The sequence below is a fragment of the Homarus americanus genome, unplaced genomic scaffold (genome assembly GCF_018991925.1).
Source record: "Homarus americanus isolate GMGI-L3 unplaced genomic scaffold, GMGI_Hamer_2.0 scaffold57140, whole genome shotgun sequence".
Taxonomy (NCBI): domain Eukaryota; kingdom Metazoa; phylum Arthropoda; class Malacostraca; order Decapoda; family Nephropidae; genus Homarus; species Homarus americanus.
This window is the reverse complement of record NW_024731161.1, coordinates 1-16,576: the sequence shown is the minus strand read 5'-3', so window position 1 is coordinate 16,576 and position 16,576 is coordinate 1. Positions and strand designations below refer to the sequence as shown.

Here is a 16,576-nt window from a genome sequence, read left to right as displayed (position 1 = left end):
AAGTATTCACATTGTTTTCAGCCTCTCCTCAGAGGTGGCAAGTTCTTTTAAAACATGTTAATATTACTCTGACATCGTGGTCAGACGTCAGATGGGAAAGCCGAGTAAAAAGTGTGGAGGCAATTAGATATCAACCTCCGCAACTCAAAGAAGCGCTTTTGGAGCACAGAGAATCTGCAACTGACCCTGTCGTCAAAGTTGAGGCTTAATCGTTGGCAGAGGAAGTAGGGTCATACCGTTTTGTCATTTGTTCAGTTGTGTGGTATGATATACTCAGCAAAATTCAGCACGTGAGCAAACTAATGCAGTCGACTACGATACAGCTCGGCGTGGCTGTAGATCTGCTCAAAAAGACCAGAGATGATATTGTCAGCTACAGAAATACAGGTTTTGCTGATGCACTAACTATTGCTAAAGAAATCTGTGAAGCGATGAGCGTAGACACGGTGCTGAAACAGAAGACTAAGAACTAAAAAATGTCACTTTAGCTATGAGTGTGCAGACGAACCTGTCAGCGATGTACTCAAGAGGATGGAGACTACATTTTTCAATGTGGTAGTGGATACCGTGATTTCCTCTAATGAGAGAGGTTCAAGACCCTACGCAGGTGAATGAAAGTTCAAGATATTGTTAGTTCCAACATGTCTGACAAAGATATTGTCGGAACACATAAGCGCAGGAATCCTTTATTCACAACTACTGTGATCGTGCTACTGATGTCACAAATAAATCTCTACAAAACAACCCCACCAAAGATAAATTCAATTAACACCCTTCCAGAGCAAAAGGGGTAAACATTGGACACATAAATGCCTCGATACTTCTTAAATGGATACTCACCAAAATAAATAATCGGCAGTAGTATCGGTGACTCACTCAGAAAATTAAGTATCTCTAAAGAGGACAATACAAACTTTCAATTCACAAAGTACTCATAGCAATTCTCAAAATAAAATACTTGATGATACTTGACGAGAATGTCTCAAGAAAATATAACTCTGTAGCTTTCACGGATGATTAACACAAAGCGGATTTTCTGTACTCACAAGAATTCACTGTCTTTTTCAATTATCTTGACACTGTGTTAACACTACACAATTTACTCTGTGCTTTACTCACAATTGGTGGTCCTTACATGTACAGAGGGTGCTTCCAGCAATTCATTTTCAGAGATTGTATGTCTTAGATGTCCATTTCACCACAGAGTCCTCAACCCACTCAATACTATGGCTGAAAATACACCGGAATTTGTTCTCAAATACATATAATCTCTTTACCAACAATGCATATCAGTCTACACTGTAAGAAATGGTAAGGCGCTATGTAATAAAATTCTCCGTTAAATAAAAACAGGTTGAAAAATACAACAATGAAAAATTTAACACCAAACTTGTGTTATCTCAATAAATTCCATGGTAACAAATTGACTCCAACTGAGAACTAGTCATTTGCTCAGCACACATGAAAGTAACATAGAACACACTAAAAAAACCATGACAACATAGAAGGAACTGGAGGTCAACATTGCAAGTGGAAGGACGATAGACAGACGGGAAATGGAAATGTTAATGGCTGAGTGGAACGGGTGGCGCCAAGTCCTCACTAGACTAATGGCGATTATTCAGTCTCTAGCTGAAAGCAATTTGGCTCTAGAGGGTCAACCGAAAAACTTAACTGTCAATCCAATGGTATTTTTCTCCAAGAAGTGGAACTTTTGGTTAAATTTGATCGTTATGGAGAATCATTTAAGTAGGGTTGAAAGTAATGCAGGCAATCACAGTCACACTCACTACCTTGGGGTTCCTGGAGGTAGAGAAGCGTCTACAGGGCTAAATTTGTCATGAATTCTACCGAAGACAAACAATGAATACTTTGAGGATTATCATGGGCTCAACCCCACTCTACAATGAAGCAAATACCATGAGAGGAAACATCAAAGGAGTTCAAGCCAGGCTTCTTCAACAGAATTCTCGGCCCTTATTTGTCCCTTGTGGTGCCCATAATTTGAATTTTATATTAGGTGACGCTGCCAAGAGCTCCCTAAATGCAACTTGTTACTTTGGATATTTAACGAAAGTATTCACATTGTTTTCAGCCTCTCCTCAGAGGTGGCAAGTTCTTTTAAAACATGTTAATATTACTCTGAAATCGTGGTCAGACGTGAGATGGGAAAGCCGAGTAAAAAGTGTGGAGGCAATTAGATATCAACCTCCGCAACTCAAAGAAGCGCTTTTGGAGCACAGAGAATCTGCAACTGACCCTGTCGTCAAAGTTGAGGCTTAATCGTTGGCAGAGGAAGTAGGGTCATACCGTTTTGTCATTTGTTCAGTTGTGTGGTATGATATACTCAGCAAAATTCAGCACGTGAGCAAACTAATGCAGTCGACTACGATACAGCTCGGCGTGGCTGTAGATCTGCTCAAAAAGACCAGAGATGATATTGTCAGCTACAGAAATACAGGTTTTGCTGATGCACTAACTATTGCTAAAGAAATCTGTGAAGCGATGAGCGTAGACACGGTGCTGAAACAGAAGACTAAGAACTAAAAAATGTCACTTTAGCTATGAGTGTGCAGACGAACCTGTCAGCGATGTACTCAAGAGGATGGAGACTACATTTTTCAATGTGGTAGTGGATACTGTGATTTCCTCTCTTAATGAGAGGTTCAAGACCTTGGGCGAGGTGAATGAAAAGTTCAAGGTATTGTTGGGGTTCACGGACATGTCTGACAAAGATATTGTCGGAACTCACACATAAGTTGTAACTTATTCACAACTACTGTGATCATCGTGCGCTGATGTCACAACAAATCTTCTACAAAACAACCCCACCAAAGATAAATTCAATTAACACCCTTCCAGAGCAAAGGGGGTAAACATTGACACATAAATGCCTCGGATACTTCTTAAATGGATACTCACCAAAATAAATAATCGGCAGTAGTATCGGTGACTCACTCAGAAAATTAAGTATCTCTAAAGAGGACAATACAAACTTTCAATTCACAAAGTACTCATAGCAATGCTCAAAATAAAATACTTGATGATACTTGACGAGAATGTCTCAAGAAAATATAACTCTGTAGCTTTCACGGATGATTAACACAAAGCGGATTTTCTGTACTCACAAGAATTCACTGTCTTTTTCAATTATCTTGACACTGTGTTAACACTACACAATTTACTCTGTGCTTTACTCACAATTGGTGGTCCTTACATGTACAGAGGGTGCTTCCAGCAATTCATTTTCAGAGATTGTATGTCTTAGATGTCCATTTCACCACAGAGTCCTCAACCCACTCAATACTATGGCTGAAAATACACCGGAATTAGTTCTCAAATACATATAACCTCTTTACCAACAATGCATATCAGTCTACACTGTAAGAAATGGTAAGGCGCTATGTAATAAAATTCTCCGTTAAATAAAAACAGGTTGAAAAATACAACAATGAAAAATTTAACACCAAACTCAGAAAGCATTTCAACAATTCAATGGTAAATAAATTGACTCCAACTGAGAACTAGTCATCACCAGCACACATGAAAGTAGCATAGAACACACTAAAAACATGACAACATGGAAGGAACTGGAGGTCAACATTGTAAGAGGAAGGACGATAGACCGACGGGAATTGGAAATATTAATGGCTGAGTGGAACAGGTGGCGCCAAGCCCTCACTAGTCTAGTGGGGATTATTCAGTCTTTAGCTGAAAGAAATTTGGCTCCAAGAGGGTCAACCGAAAAACTTAACTGTCCATCCAATGGTCTCCAAATAGTGGAACTTTTGGCTAAATTTGATCCAGTTATGAAGAATCGTTGAAAGTAATGCAGGCAATGCAGGCAATCACAGTCACACTCACTACCTTGGGGTTCCTTGAGGTAGAGAAGTCTGGGGGCTAAATTTGTCATGAATTCTACTCAGAAGACAAACAAATGAACATTTCTTTGAGGATTATGCGAGGTCAATCCTCGACAATGAAGCAAATATGAGGAGAAACATCAAGGTTCAAGCCAGGCTTCTTCAGCAGAATTCGGCCCATATTATTTGTCCCTTGTGGTGCCCATAATTTGAATTTTATATTAGGTAGCTGCCAGAGAGCTCCCTAGAAATGCAACTTGTTACTTTGGATGTTGCGAAATATTCACATTGTTTTCAGCCTCTCTCCTCAGAGGTGGCAAGTTCTTTAAAAACATGTTAATATTACTCTGAAATCGTGGTCAGACGTCAGATGGGAAAGTCGAGTAAAAAGTGTGGAGGCAATTAGATATCAACCTGCGCAAATCAGAGAAGCGCTTTTGGAGCTCAGAGAATCTGCAACTGACCCTGCCATCAAAGTTGAGGCTCATTCGTTGGCAGAGGACGTAGGGTCATACAGTTTTGTCATTTGCTCAGTTGTGCGGTATGATATGCTCAGCAAAATTCAGCACGTGAGCAAACTAATGCAGTCGACTACGATGCAGCTTGGCGTGGCTGTAGATCTGCTTATCGGCAAGAAGACCAGAGATAATATTGTCAGCTACAGAAATACAGGTTTTGCTGATGCATTAACTATTGCTAAAGAAATCTGTGAAGCGATGAACATAGACACCGTGCTGAAACAGAAGAGACTAAGAACTAAAAAATGCCACTTTACCTAAGAGTGTACAGACGAACCTGTCAGCGATGCACTCAAGAGGAATGGAGACTACATTTTTCAATGTGGTAGTGGACACTGCGATTTCCTCTCTTAATGAGAGGTTCAAGACCTTGGGGGAGGTGAATGAAAAGTTCAAGGTATTGTCAGGGTTCACGGACATGTCTGACAAAAGATATTGCGGAACTCACACATAAGTTGTAACTTATTCACAACTACTGTGATCATTGTGCGCCGATGTCACAACAAATCTTCTACAAAACAACCCCACCAAAGATAAATTCAATTAACACCCTTCCAGAGCAAAGGGGGTAAACGTTAACACATAAATGCCTTGGATACTTTTTAAATGGATACTCACCAAAAATAAGTAACCGGCAATAGCATTGGTGACTCACTCAGAAAATTAAGTATCTCTAAAGACAACACTACAAGGTTTCAATTCACACAGTACTCATAGCAATGCTCAAAATAATATACTTGATGATACTTGACGAGAATGTCTCAAGAAAATATAACTCTGTAGATTTCACGGATGATTAACACAAAGCGGATTTTCTGTACTCACAAGAATTCACTGTCTTTTTCAATTATCTTGACACTGTGTTTACACTACACAATTTACTCTGTGCTTTACTCACAATTGGTGGTCCTTACATGTACAGAGGGTGTTTCCAGCAATCCATTTTCAGAGATTGTATGTCTTAGATGTCCATTTCACCACAGAGTCCTCAACCCAATCAATACTATGGCTGAAAATACACCGGAATTAGTTCTCAAATACATATAACCTCTTTACCAACAATGCATATCAGTCTACACTGTAAGAAATGGTAAGGCAGTATGTAATAAAATTCTCCGTTAAAAAAAAAACAGGTTGAAAAATACAACACTGAAAAATTTAACACCAAACTTGTGTTATCTCAATAAATTCAATGGTAACAAATTGACTCCAACTGAGAACTGATCATTTGCTCAGCACATGAAAGTAACATAGACACCACGAAAAAACATGACATACCACAGAAGGAACTGGAGGTCAACATTGCAAGTGGAAGGGCGATAGACAGGCGGAAATGGAAATGTTAATGGCTGAAATGAGCGGGTGAAGCGCCAAAGTCCTCACTAGACTAATGGCGTTGTTCAGTCTCTGGCTGAAAACAATTTGGCTCTAGAAGGGTCAACCCGAAAAACTTAACTGTCAAATAATGGTAATTTTCTCCAAGTGGAACTTTAAGTAGGGTTGAAAGTAATGCAGGCAATCTGATCACTACCTTGGGGTTCCTTGAGGTAGAGAAGTCTACAGGGCTAAATTTGTCATGACTTCTACTCGGAAGACAAACAAATGAACATTTCTTTTGAGGATTATCGAGGTCAATCCTACGACAATGAAGCAAATATGAGAGGAAACATCAAAGGAGTTCAAGCCAGGCTTCAACAGAATTCTCGGGCCTTATTTGACCCTTGTGGTGCCCATAATTTGAATTTGATATTAGGCGACGCTGCCAAGAGCTCCCTAAATGCAACTTGTTACTTTGGATATTTAACGAAAGAATTCACATTGTTTTCAGTCTCCTCAGAGGTGGCAAGTTCTTTTAAACATGTTAATATCAATCTGAAACCGTGGTCAGACGTCAGATGGGAAAGCCGAGTAAAAAGTGTGGAGGCAATTAGATATCAACCTGCGCAAATCAAAGAAGCGCTTTTGGAGCACAGAGAATCTGCAACTGACCCTGTCGTCAAAGTTGAGGCTTAATCGTTGGCAGAGGAAGTAGGGTCATACCGTTTTGTCATTTGTTCAGTTGTGTGGTATGATATACTCAGCAAAATTCAGCACGTGAGCAAACTAATGCAGTCGACTACGATACAGCTCGGCGTGGCTGTAGATCTGCTCAAAAAGACCAGAGATGATATTGTCAGCTACAGAAATACAGGTTTTGCTGATGCACTAACTATTGCTAAAGAAATCTGTGAAGCGATGAGCGTAGACACGGTGCTGAAACAGAAGACTAAGAACTAAAAAATGTCACTTTAGCTATGAGTGTGCAGACGAACCTGTCAGCGATGTACTCAAGAGGATGGAGACTACATTTTTCAATGTGGTAGTGGATACTGTGATTTCCTCTCTTAATGAGAGGTTCAAGACCTTGGGCGAGGTGAATGAAAAGTTCAAGATATTGTTGGGGTTCACGGACATGTCTGACAAAGATATTGTCGGAACTCACACATAAGTTGTAACTTATTCACAACTACTGTGATCATCGTGCGCTGATGTCACAACAAATCTTCTACAAAACAACCCCACCAAAGATAAATTCAATTAACACCCTTCCAGAGCAAAGGGGGTAAACATTGACACATAAATGCCTCGGATACTTCTTAAATGGATACTCACCAAAATAAATAATCGGCAGTAGTATCGGTGACTCACTCAGAAAATTAAGTATCTCTAAAGAGGACAATACAAACTTTCAATTCACAAAGTACTCATAGCAATGCTCAAAATAAAATACTTGATACTTGACGAGAATGTCTCAAGAAAATATAACTCTGTAGCTTTCACGGATGATTAACACAAAGCGGATTTTCTGTACTCACAAGAATTCACTGTCTTTTTCAATTATCTTGACACTGTGTTAACACTACACAATTTACTCTGTGCTTTACTCACAATTGGTGGTCCTTACATGTACAGAGGGTGCTTCCAGCAATTCATTTTCAGAGATTGTATGTCTTAGATGTCCATTTCACCACAGAGTCCTCAACCCACTCAATACTATGGCTGAAAATACACCGGAATTAGTTCTCAAATACATATAACCTCTTTACCAACAATGCATATCAGTCTACACTGTAAGAAATGGTAAGGCGCTATGTAATAAAATTCTCCGTTAAATAAAAACAGGTTGAAAAATACAACAATGAAAAATTTAACACCAAACTTGTGTTATCTCAATAAATTCAATGGTAACAAATTGACTCCAACTGAGAACTAGTCATTTGCTCAGCACACATGAAAGTAACATAGAACACACTAAAAAAAACATGACAACATAGAAGGAACTGGAGGTCAACATTGCAAGTGGAAGGACGATAGACAGACGGGAAATGGAAATGTTAATGGCTGAGTGGAACGGGTGGCGCCAAGTCCTCACTAGACTAATGGCGATTATTCAGTCTCTAGCTGAAAGCAATTTGGCTCTAGAGGGTCAGCCGAAAAACTTAACTGTCAATCCAATGGTAATTTTCTCCAAGAAGTGGAACTTTAAGTAGGGTTGAAAGTAATGCAGGCAATCACAGTCACACTACCTTGGGGTTCCTTGAGGTAGAGAAGTCTACAGGGCTAAATTTGTCATGAATTCTACTCGGAAGACAAACAAATGAACATTTCTTTTGAGGATTATCGAGGTCAATCCTACGACAATGAAGCAAATATGAGAGGAAACATCAAAGGAGTTCAAGCCAGGCTTCTTCAACAGAATTCTCGGCCCTTATTTGTCCCTTGTGGTGCCCATAATTTGAATTTTATATTAGGTGACGCTGCCAAGAGCTCCCTAAATGCAACTTGTTACTTTGGATATTTAACGAAAGTATTCACATTGTTTTCAGCCTCTCCTCAGAGGTGGCAAGTTCTTTTAAAACATGTTAATATTACTCTGAAATCGTGGTCAGACGTCAGATGGGAAAGCCGAGTAAAAAGTGTGGAGGCAATTAGATATCAACCTCCGCAACTCAAAGAAGCGCTTTTGGAGCACAGAGAATCTGCAACTGACCCTGTCGTCAAAGTTGAGGCTTAATCGTTGGCAGAGGAAGTAGGGTCATACCGTTTTGTCATTTGTTCAGTTGTGTGGTATGATATACTCAGCAAAATTCAGCACGTGAGCAAACTAATGCAGTCGACTACGATACAGCTCGGCGTGGCTGTAGATCTGCTCAAAAAGACCAGAGATGATATTGTCAGCTACAGAAATACAGGTTTTGCTGATGCACTAACTATTGCTAAAGAAATCTGTGAAGCGATGAGCGTAGACACGGTGCTGAAACAGAAGACTAAGAACTAAAAAATGTCACTTTAGCTATGAGTGTGCAGACGAACCTGTCAGCGATGTACTCAAGAGGATGGAGACTACATTTTTCAATGTGGTAGTGGATACTGTGATTTCCTCTCTTAATGAGAGGTTCAAGACCTTGGGCGAGGTGAATGAAAAGTTCAAGGTATTGTTGGGGTTCACGGACATGTCTGACAAAGATATTGTCGGAACTCACACATAAGTTGTAACTTATTCACAACTACTGTGATCATCGTGCGCTGATGTCACAACAAATCTTCTACAAAACAACCCCACCAAAGATAAATTCAATTAACACCCTTCCAGAGCAAAGGGGGTAAACATTGACACATAAATGCCTCGGATACTTCTTAAATGGATACTCACCAAAATAAATAATCGGCAGTAGTATCGGTGACTCACTCAGAAAATTAAGTATCTCTAAAGAGGACAATACAAACTTTCAATTCACAAAGTACTCATAGCAATGCTCAAAATAAAATACTTGATGATACTTGACGAGAATGTCTCAAGAAAATATAACTCTGTAGCTTTCACGGATGATTAACACAAAGCGGATTTTCTGTACTCACAAGAATTCACTGTCTTTTTCAATTATCTTGACACTGTGTTAACACTACACAATTTACTCTGTGCTTTACTCACAATTGGTGGTCCTTACATGTACAGAGGGTGCTTCCAGCAATTCATTTTCAGAGATTGTATGTCTTAGATGTCCATTTCACCACAGAGTCCTCAACCCACTCAATACTATGGCTGAAAATACACCGGAATTAGTTCTCAAATACATATAACCTCTTTACCAACAATGCATATCAGTCTACACTGTAAGAAATGGTAAGGCGCTATGTAATAAAATTCTCCGTTAAATAAAAACAGGTTGAAAAATACAACAATGAAAAATTTAACACCAAACTTGTGTTATCTCAATAAATTCAATGGTAACAAATTGACTCCAACTGAGAACTAGTCATTTGCTCAGCACACATGAAAGTAACATAGAACACACTAAAAAAAACATGACAACATAGAAGGAACTGGAGGTCAACATTGCAAGTGGAAGGACGATAGACAGACGGGAAATGGAAATGTTAATGGCTGAGTGGAACGGGTGGCGCCAAGTCCTCACTAGACTAATGGCGATTATTCAGTCTCTAGCTGAAAGCAATTTGGCTCTAGAGGGTCAGCCGAAAAACTTAACTGTCAATCCAATGGTAATTTTCTCCAAGAAGTGGAACTTTAAGTAGGGTTGAAAGTAATGCAGGCAATCACAGTCACACTACCTTGGGGTTCCTTGAGGTAGAGAAGTCTACAGGGCTAAATTTGTCATGAATTCTACTCGGAAGACAAACAAATGAACATTTCTTTTGAGGATTATCGAGGTCAATCCTACGACAATGAAGCAAATATGAGAGGAAACATCAAAGGAGTTCAAGCCAGGCTTCTTCAACAGAATTCTCGGCCCTTATTTGTCCCTTGTGGTGCCCATAATTTGAATTTTATATTAGGTGACGCTGCCAAGAGCTCCCTAAATGCAACTTGTTACTTTGGATATTTAACGAAAGTATTCACATTGTTTTCAGCCTCTCCTCAGAGGTGGCAAGTTCTTTTAAAACATGTTAATATTACTCTGAAATCGTGGTCAGACGTCAGATGGGAAAGCCGAGTAAAAAGTGTGGAGGCAATTAGATATCAACCTCCGCAACTCAAAGAAGCGCTTTTGGAGCACAGAGAATCTGCAACTGACCCTGTCGTCAAAGTTGAGGCTTAATCGTTGGCAGAGGAAGTAGGGTCATACCGTTTTGTCATTTGTTCAGTTGTGTGGTATGATATACTCAGCAAAATTCAGCACGTGAGCAAACTAATGCAGTCGACTACGATACAGCTCGGCGTGGCTGTAGATCTGCTCAAAAAGACCAGAGATGATATTGTCAGCTACAGAAATACAGGTTTTGCTGATGCACTAACTATTGCTAAAGAAATCTGTGAAGCGATGAGCGTAGACACGGTGCTGAAACAGAAGACTAAGAACTAAAAAATGTCACTTTAGCTATGAGTGTGCAGACGAACCTGTCAGCGATGTACTCAAGAGGATGGAGACTACATTTTTCAATGTGGTAGTGGATACTGTGATTTCCTCTCTTAATGAGAGGTTCAAGACCTTGGGCGAGGTGAATGAAAAGTTCAAGGTATTGTTGGGGTTCACGGACATGTCTGACAAAGATATTGTCGGAACTCACACATAAGTTGTAACTTATTCACAACTACTGTGATCATCGTGCGCTGATGTCACAACAAATCTTCTACAAAACAACCCCACCAAAGATAAATTCAATTAACACCCTTCCAGAGCAAAGGGGGTAAACATTGACACATAAATGCCTCGGATACTTCTTAAATGGATACTCACCAAAATAAATAATCGGCAGTAGTATCGGTGACTCACTCAGAAAATTAAGTATCTCTAAAGAGGACAATACAAACTTTCAATTCACAAAGTACTCATAGCAATGCTCAAAATAAAATACTTGATGATACTTGACGAGAATGTCTCAAGAAAATATAACTCTGTAGCTTTCACGGATGATTAACACAAAGCGGATTTTCTGTACTCACAAGAATTCACTGTCTTTTTCAATTATCTTGACACTGTGTTAACACTACACAATTTACTCTGTGCTTTACTCACAATTGGTGGTCCTTACATGTACAGAGGGTGCTTCCAGCAATTCATTTTCAGAGATTGTATGTCTTAGATGTCCATTTCACCACAGAGTCCTCAACCCACTCAATACTATGGCTGAAAATACACCGGAATTAGTTCTCAAATACATATAACCTCTTTACCAACAATGCATATCAGTCTACACTGTAAGAAATGGTAAGGCGCTATGTAATAAAATTCTCCGTTAAATAAAAACAGGTTGAAAAATACAACAATGAAAAATTTAACACCAAACTTGTGTTATCTCAATAAATTCAATGGTAACAAATTGACTCCAACTGAGAACTAGCCATTTGCTCAGCACACATGAAAGTAACATAGAACACACTAAAAAAAACATGACAACATAGAAGGAACTGGAGGTCAACATTGCAAGTGGAAGGACGATAGACAGACGGGAAATGGAAATGTTAATGGCTGAGTGGAACGGGTGGCGCCAAGTCCTCACTAGACTAATGGCGATTATTCAGTCTCTAGCTGAAAGCAATTTGGCTCTAGAGGGTCAGCCGAAAAACTTAACTGTCAATCCAATGGTAATTTTCTCCAAGAAGTGGAACTTTAAGTAGGGTTGAAAGTAATGCAGGCAATCACAGTCACACTACCTTGGGGTTCCTTGAGGTAGAGAAGTCTACAGGGCTAAATTTGTCATGAATTCTACTCGGAAGACAAACAAATGAACATTTCTTTTGAGGATTATCGAGGTCAATCCTACGACAATGAAGCAAATATGAGAGGAAACATCAAAGGAGTTCAAGCCAGGCTTCTTCAACAGAATTCTCGGCCCTTATTTGTCCCTTGTGGTGCCCATAATTTGAATTTTATATTAGGTGACGCTGCCAAGAGCTCCCTAAATGCAACTTGTTACTTTGGATATTTAAAGAAAGTATTCACATTGTTTTCAGCCTCTCCTCAGAGGTGGCAAGTTCTTTTAAAACATGTTAATATTACTCTGAAATCGTGGTCAGACGTCAGATGGGAAAGCCGAGTAAAAAGTGTGGAGGCAATTAGATATCAACCTCCGCAACTCAAAGAAGCGCTTTTGGAGCACAGAGAATCTGCAACTGACCCTGTCGTCAAAGTTGTTCAGTTGTGTGGTATGATATACTCAGCAAAATTCAGCACGTGAGCAAACTAATGCAGTCGACTACGATACAGCTCGGCGTGGCTGTAGATCTGCTCAAAAAGACCAGAGATGATATTGTCAGCTACAGAAATACAGGTTTTGCTGATGCACTAACTATTGCTAAAGAAATCTGTGAAGCGATGAGCTTAGACACGGTGCTGAAACAGAAGACTAAGAACTAAAAAATGTCACTTTAGCTATGAGTGTGCAGACGAACCTGTCAGCGATGTACTCAAGAGGATGGAGACTACATTTTTCAATGTGGTAGTGGATACTGTGATTTCCTCTCTTAATGAGAGGTTCAAGACCTTGGGCGAGGTGAATGAAAAGTTCAAGGTATTGTTGGGGTTCACGGACATGTCTGACAAAGATATTGTCGATCACTGCCAAACCCTCAGCAACACGCTTACTCATGGGGGAAACTCAGACATTGATGGAAGGGAACTGGCCATGGAGCTGCAGTGTCTCCCAGATTTGCCTTCCAAGAGAATGACAATGGATTTTCTCACCTTCGTGCACGAAAAGAAACTTACTGAAGTATTCCCGAACTTGTGGGTAGCTCTGCGGATCTGTGCAACTCTCCCTGTAATGGTGTCGGCAGCAGAGCGGAGCTTTTCTAAGTTAAAACTGATAAAAACTTATTTGGGATCCACAATGGCGCAGGAACATCTTAGTGAGTTGGCCATCATCAGTGTGAACATTGCAGTGTCTAGACTCTCTAGTTATCGTATGACGATGTAATCGACGAATTCGCTTCCAGGAAGACAAGAAGAATCAAGTTAACGGTTATAAGCAGGCACGTAGCGAAAACGAGAAAACGGCGGAATCCAGAATGTCATGACATGTTAATTGAATTGCTTAATGTTTAAACACAATAGTAGTTTGATTTTGAGTGTTTCTATACAGTCACTTTTCATGCCATTATTGTATGTTGCTTGTATTGTGCTTAAGAGTATTTGCTAATTAATGTATGTATTAGCAAATTAAAATAGATCAGTGTAAGGTAAACAGTTTCTTCAATATGGTACCTGGATTACTTTGTGGGCAAACCCAATCGTGAAGTGGGAGGCGGGTGGAGATGCCAGCTGTAGTCCTGCTAAGGGCGCCAAATAGGCTGGCGCCGGCCCTGGCAGAAACAATGACTGGTGAGGCACAGTTGATTTTTAGACATCCAAAGGAGATTGAGCAATGGTATCAATGGGAGTGCATACAACTGTATAAATCAATAAATATTCTCACCTACCTGCACATTCCACAAGGAATAATTTCTTCATCTACTGGGTGATTGCGGAAGGTCTCGTAAAAATCATCAGCCACTGCTAACTCGGCCCTCAAGTTTTCGGTCTTTTATATCTCTGTTTTTATATTTCTGAAAGAAAGAGAAGAAATTAATGCTGTATAGCAATAGCAACAGCATTGGCTTTTATAATGCTTTCATCACCAATGCCTATGAGCAAAGGGGATGCAGAACAGACTAATATCATTTACTGTACATATATGCATCACAAAATAAATATATGACGGTTTTGTAGTATTTTACAATACAGCAATATTTAAAGGGCCTGTAGACAGTTTTAAAAAATGTAAATTTGCCATTAAAAATTGAGTACAGAAACATGGTTATACTTTACGATGCTGTTGTGCACTTACATCAGTAGATCGAAAACAAACAAACAAAACATTTTTTGAAGTAGGCCTTAAATACTGTAGGCTACAGTCATATCTGCAAAAAAATTATTATATGATAATATATATAGATATGAGGATTTGTATGCTTCTGACAAGTCTTTTGAGGTGACCCTTCAAAAATTGAACAGACCTGTTTGAAACTTGTCTTGCCAGGTGTGTGGGGGAACCAGCCCCAGACTTGCCCATTTTTCTTGGTGCACGTCGTGGTCGTAAAATGTTGCTATATAGAGTTATATGCTGCATAGCTTGGGTCTAGGACAATTGCCCCCCCCTTGCCAGTGAGTAACTGGCAAAAAACATGGAAATAACCTAACTAACTTGAAATAGCCTAGCCTTACCTAACAAAATATTAAATATGACCGATCTACAATTTTTTTTCACTTGACCATAAATTATGAGTCGTCATTTTGTGTATATAATTATAAAAAAAAAAAACATGAAAATATAGCACTATATCTTAGTGTTTCATGATTGTGTCAGTTATTCACTGGCAAGGAAGGGGGGGGGGATAATTGTCCAGAGGGCAGTTGTCCTATGGGGGGGCAATTCTTCCGAAACCATATAGCTTGTATATAGTCAGGGTAAAAATTGGCATTCCAGATTTCAAACAAGAGAACCTAAAAGTATGGCAGAGGCACCTATTTACTGTTATACCCTCCATACCAGTACCTTCCTTATGAATTCACATTTTTATGAGATAACTCTTAAGAGAACAAATCAATCAATAGGCATATAGATATTATGAAAGTAGACATTAAAAACCCATTTAATTTTATATACAACTCAAAGATATGAAGGAAGGGAAAATGGAGAGGTGAGATGGGAGCTTTCCTTCTGTCTACTTTGGTAGGAGGTGAGCTTCCTCACATGACCCGTCACTTAAATACTCTAATCCTACTTAATTTAGTAACCTAATGGAAAAACACCGTACATTAATAAGCATATACAGTACTCTACTTACTTTCTTTTTAAGTGTCCGTAGCTCCTCTTGAGCTGCTTGGCTGTGATAGGGAGTTGGTCAGAGTTGCTGGCGTTGAATGAGGCAGCAATTTCACCCCAGGCCTCTCTTTTCCGCATTTATTATGTTGCTAGTAGACCTGCTATGCGCTGGGTAACAGATGCTTGGTCACGGTCACCTACGACGAGGCGAAACACGCCTGTTGGACGACGGCTTGTGTTCCCAGAGAAGCGTGCGCCGACGAGTCGGCATGCCGCTCATTATCTGGTGTGAAGTTTGAGTGGGGCAGTATATCTATCAAATGTTAACGCAGGTGTCCCAAGACTAGCTCAACCTTTATCATTTGTGGGGACATGGGCTCAAGCTAGTGAGCGCCAGCGTCGCCCAATGACTATTTCTGCATTTTTCACGGGTGGGACCCACTATCATCAATTGTTAGGTGAGGATAGAATGGGTCACCCTGTTTGCTTCGAGTTTGTGGCAAAAACTATTCTTAGTTTGGTCGAGTACTAGAATGAGACATGCACCCCGGTCATGTTGAACCACGAGCTGTTATCGCATTGACTGGTGGAATAAATCTCGGTCAAGACACGATGGGCCACTGCATTGAAGGCTGCAGCATATGCTGTGACGGAAACTGTAATGGCTACGTGCACGCCCAGAGAAAAACTGCTGCAACGTGTTCGCCCAGAGAAAAGTGGCGACGTGGGCGCCCAGAGGCGCGTGGTGACGTGGGCGCCCAGAGAGGAGTGGCGACGTGGGCGCCCAGAGAGGCGTGGCGACGTGGGCGCACAGAGAAGCTTTGCGGGGCATGTACAGTATGTGTGTGTATATATATATACATATATATATACAGGTATATATAAATATGTTTGTGTAATAAATGTATGTAGTAAGTACCGGAGAACATTCCTTTGTCGCAAAACAGTTTATAAATTAAAGAAAATAATTACAGTGTGTTTAATATATTACAGTATATTATAAATAAACAAATAATTCGGTAAATCTATTTCAAGTAAATGGAAAATAAGCAAACAAATGTTATTTACCAAGACACTTCCCTCTGGCTCAGGGTAAGATGTAGGGGTAGATAACAAGGCTATTTATAGCCCGTCTTTGTGTCTGAGGTGGCCAGTACCCTAATGCACCATAAATAATTCATTGAACATTCATTTTTTGTACATAGTATATTCAGGTGCGAAGCAAGCGTATAAATGAAAGAAAATACTTGCAGTGTGTTACAGTATATTATAAATAAATAAATAAACAAATAAATCGGTAAATCTATTTCAAGTAAATGGAAAAATTTTACTCGGCACCGACATTAGTTCCAGTTACCGGTAAATAGCAGACGCTTCAGTGTTTACACTACA

General features: G+C 39.8%; 1 long non-coding RNA gene across 6 annotated transcripts; it reads right to left on the bottom strand.

Annotated features, from left to right (window-relative positions):
• Nucleotides 1-820: 820 nt before the first annotated feature.
• Nucleotides 821-16,066, bottom strand: LOC121867559. 6 transcript variants are annotated; one of them, XR_006089180.1, is made up of 6 exons: nucleotides 15,207-16,064; nucleotides 14,207-14,279; nucleotides 13,800-13,925; nucleotides 13,585-13,682; nucleotides 7,034-11,508; nucleotides 1,927-3,312 (listed from the first exon to the last, which is right to left on the bottom strand). It is a non-coding gene; the product is annotated as an uncharacterized LOC121867559 (long non-coding RNA). The 6 variants fall into 6 exon arrangements; XR_006089177.1 differs by having other exon boundaries at nucleotides 13,800-14,279; nucleotides 15,207-16,066; XR_006089179.1 differs by lacking the exon at nucleotides 14,207-14,279 and having other exon boundaries at nucleotides 15,207-16,063.
• Between the last annotated feature and the right edge of the window lie 510 nt (nucleotides 16,067-16,576).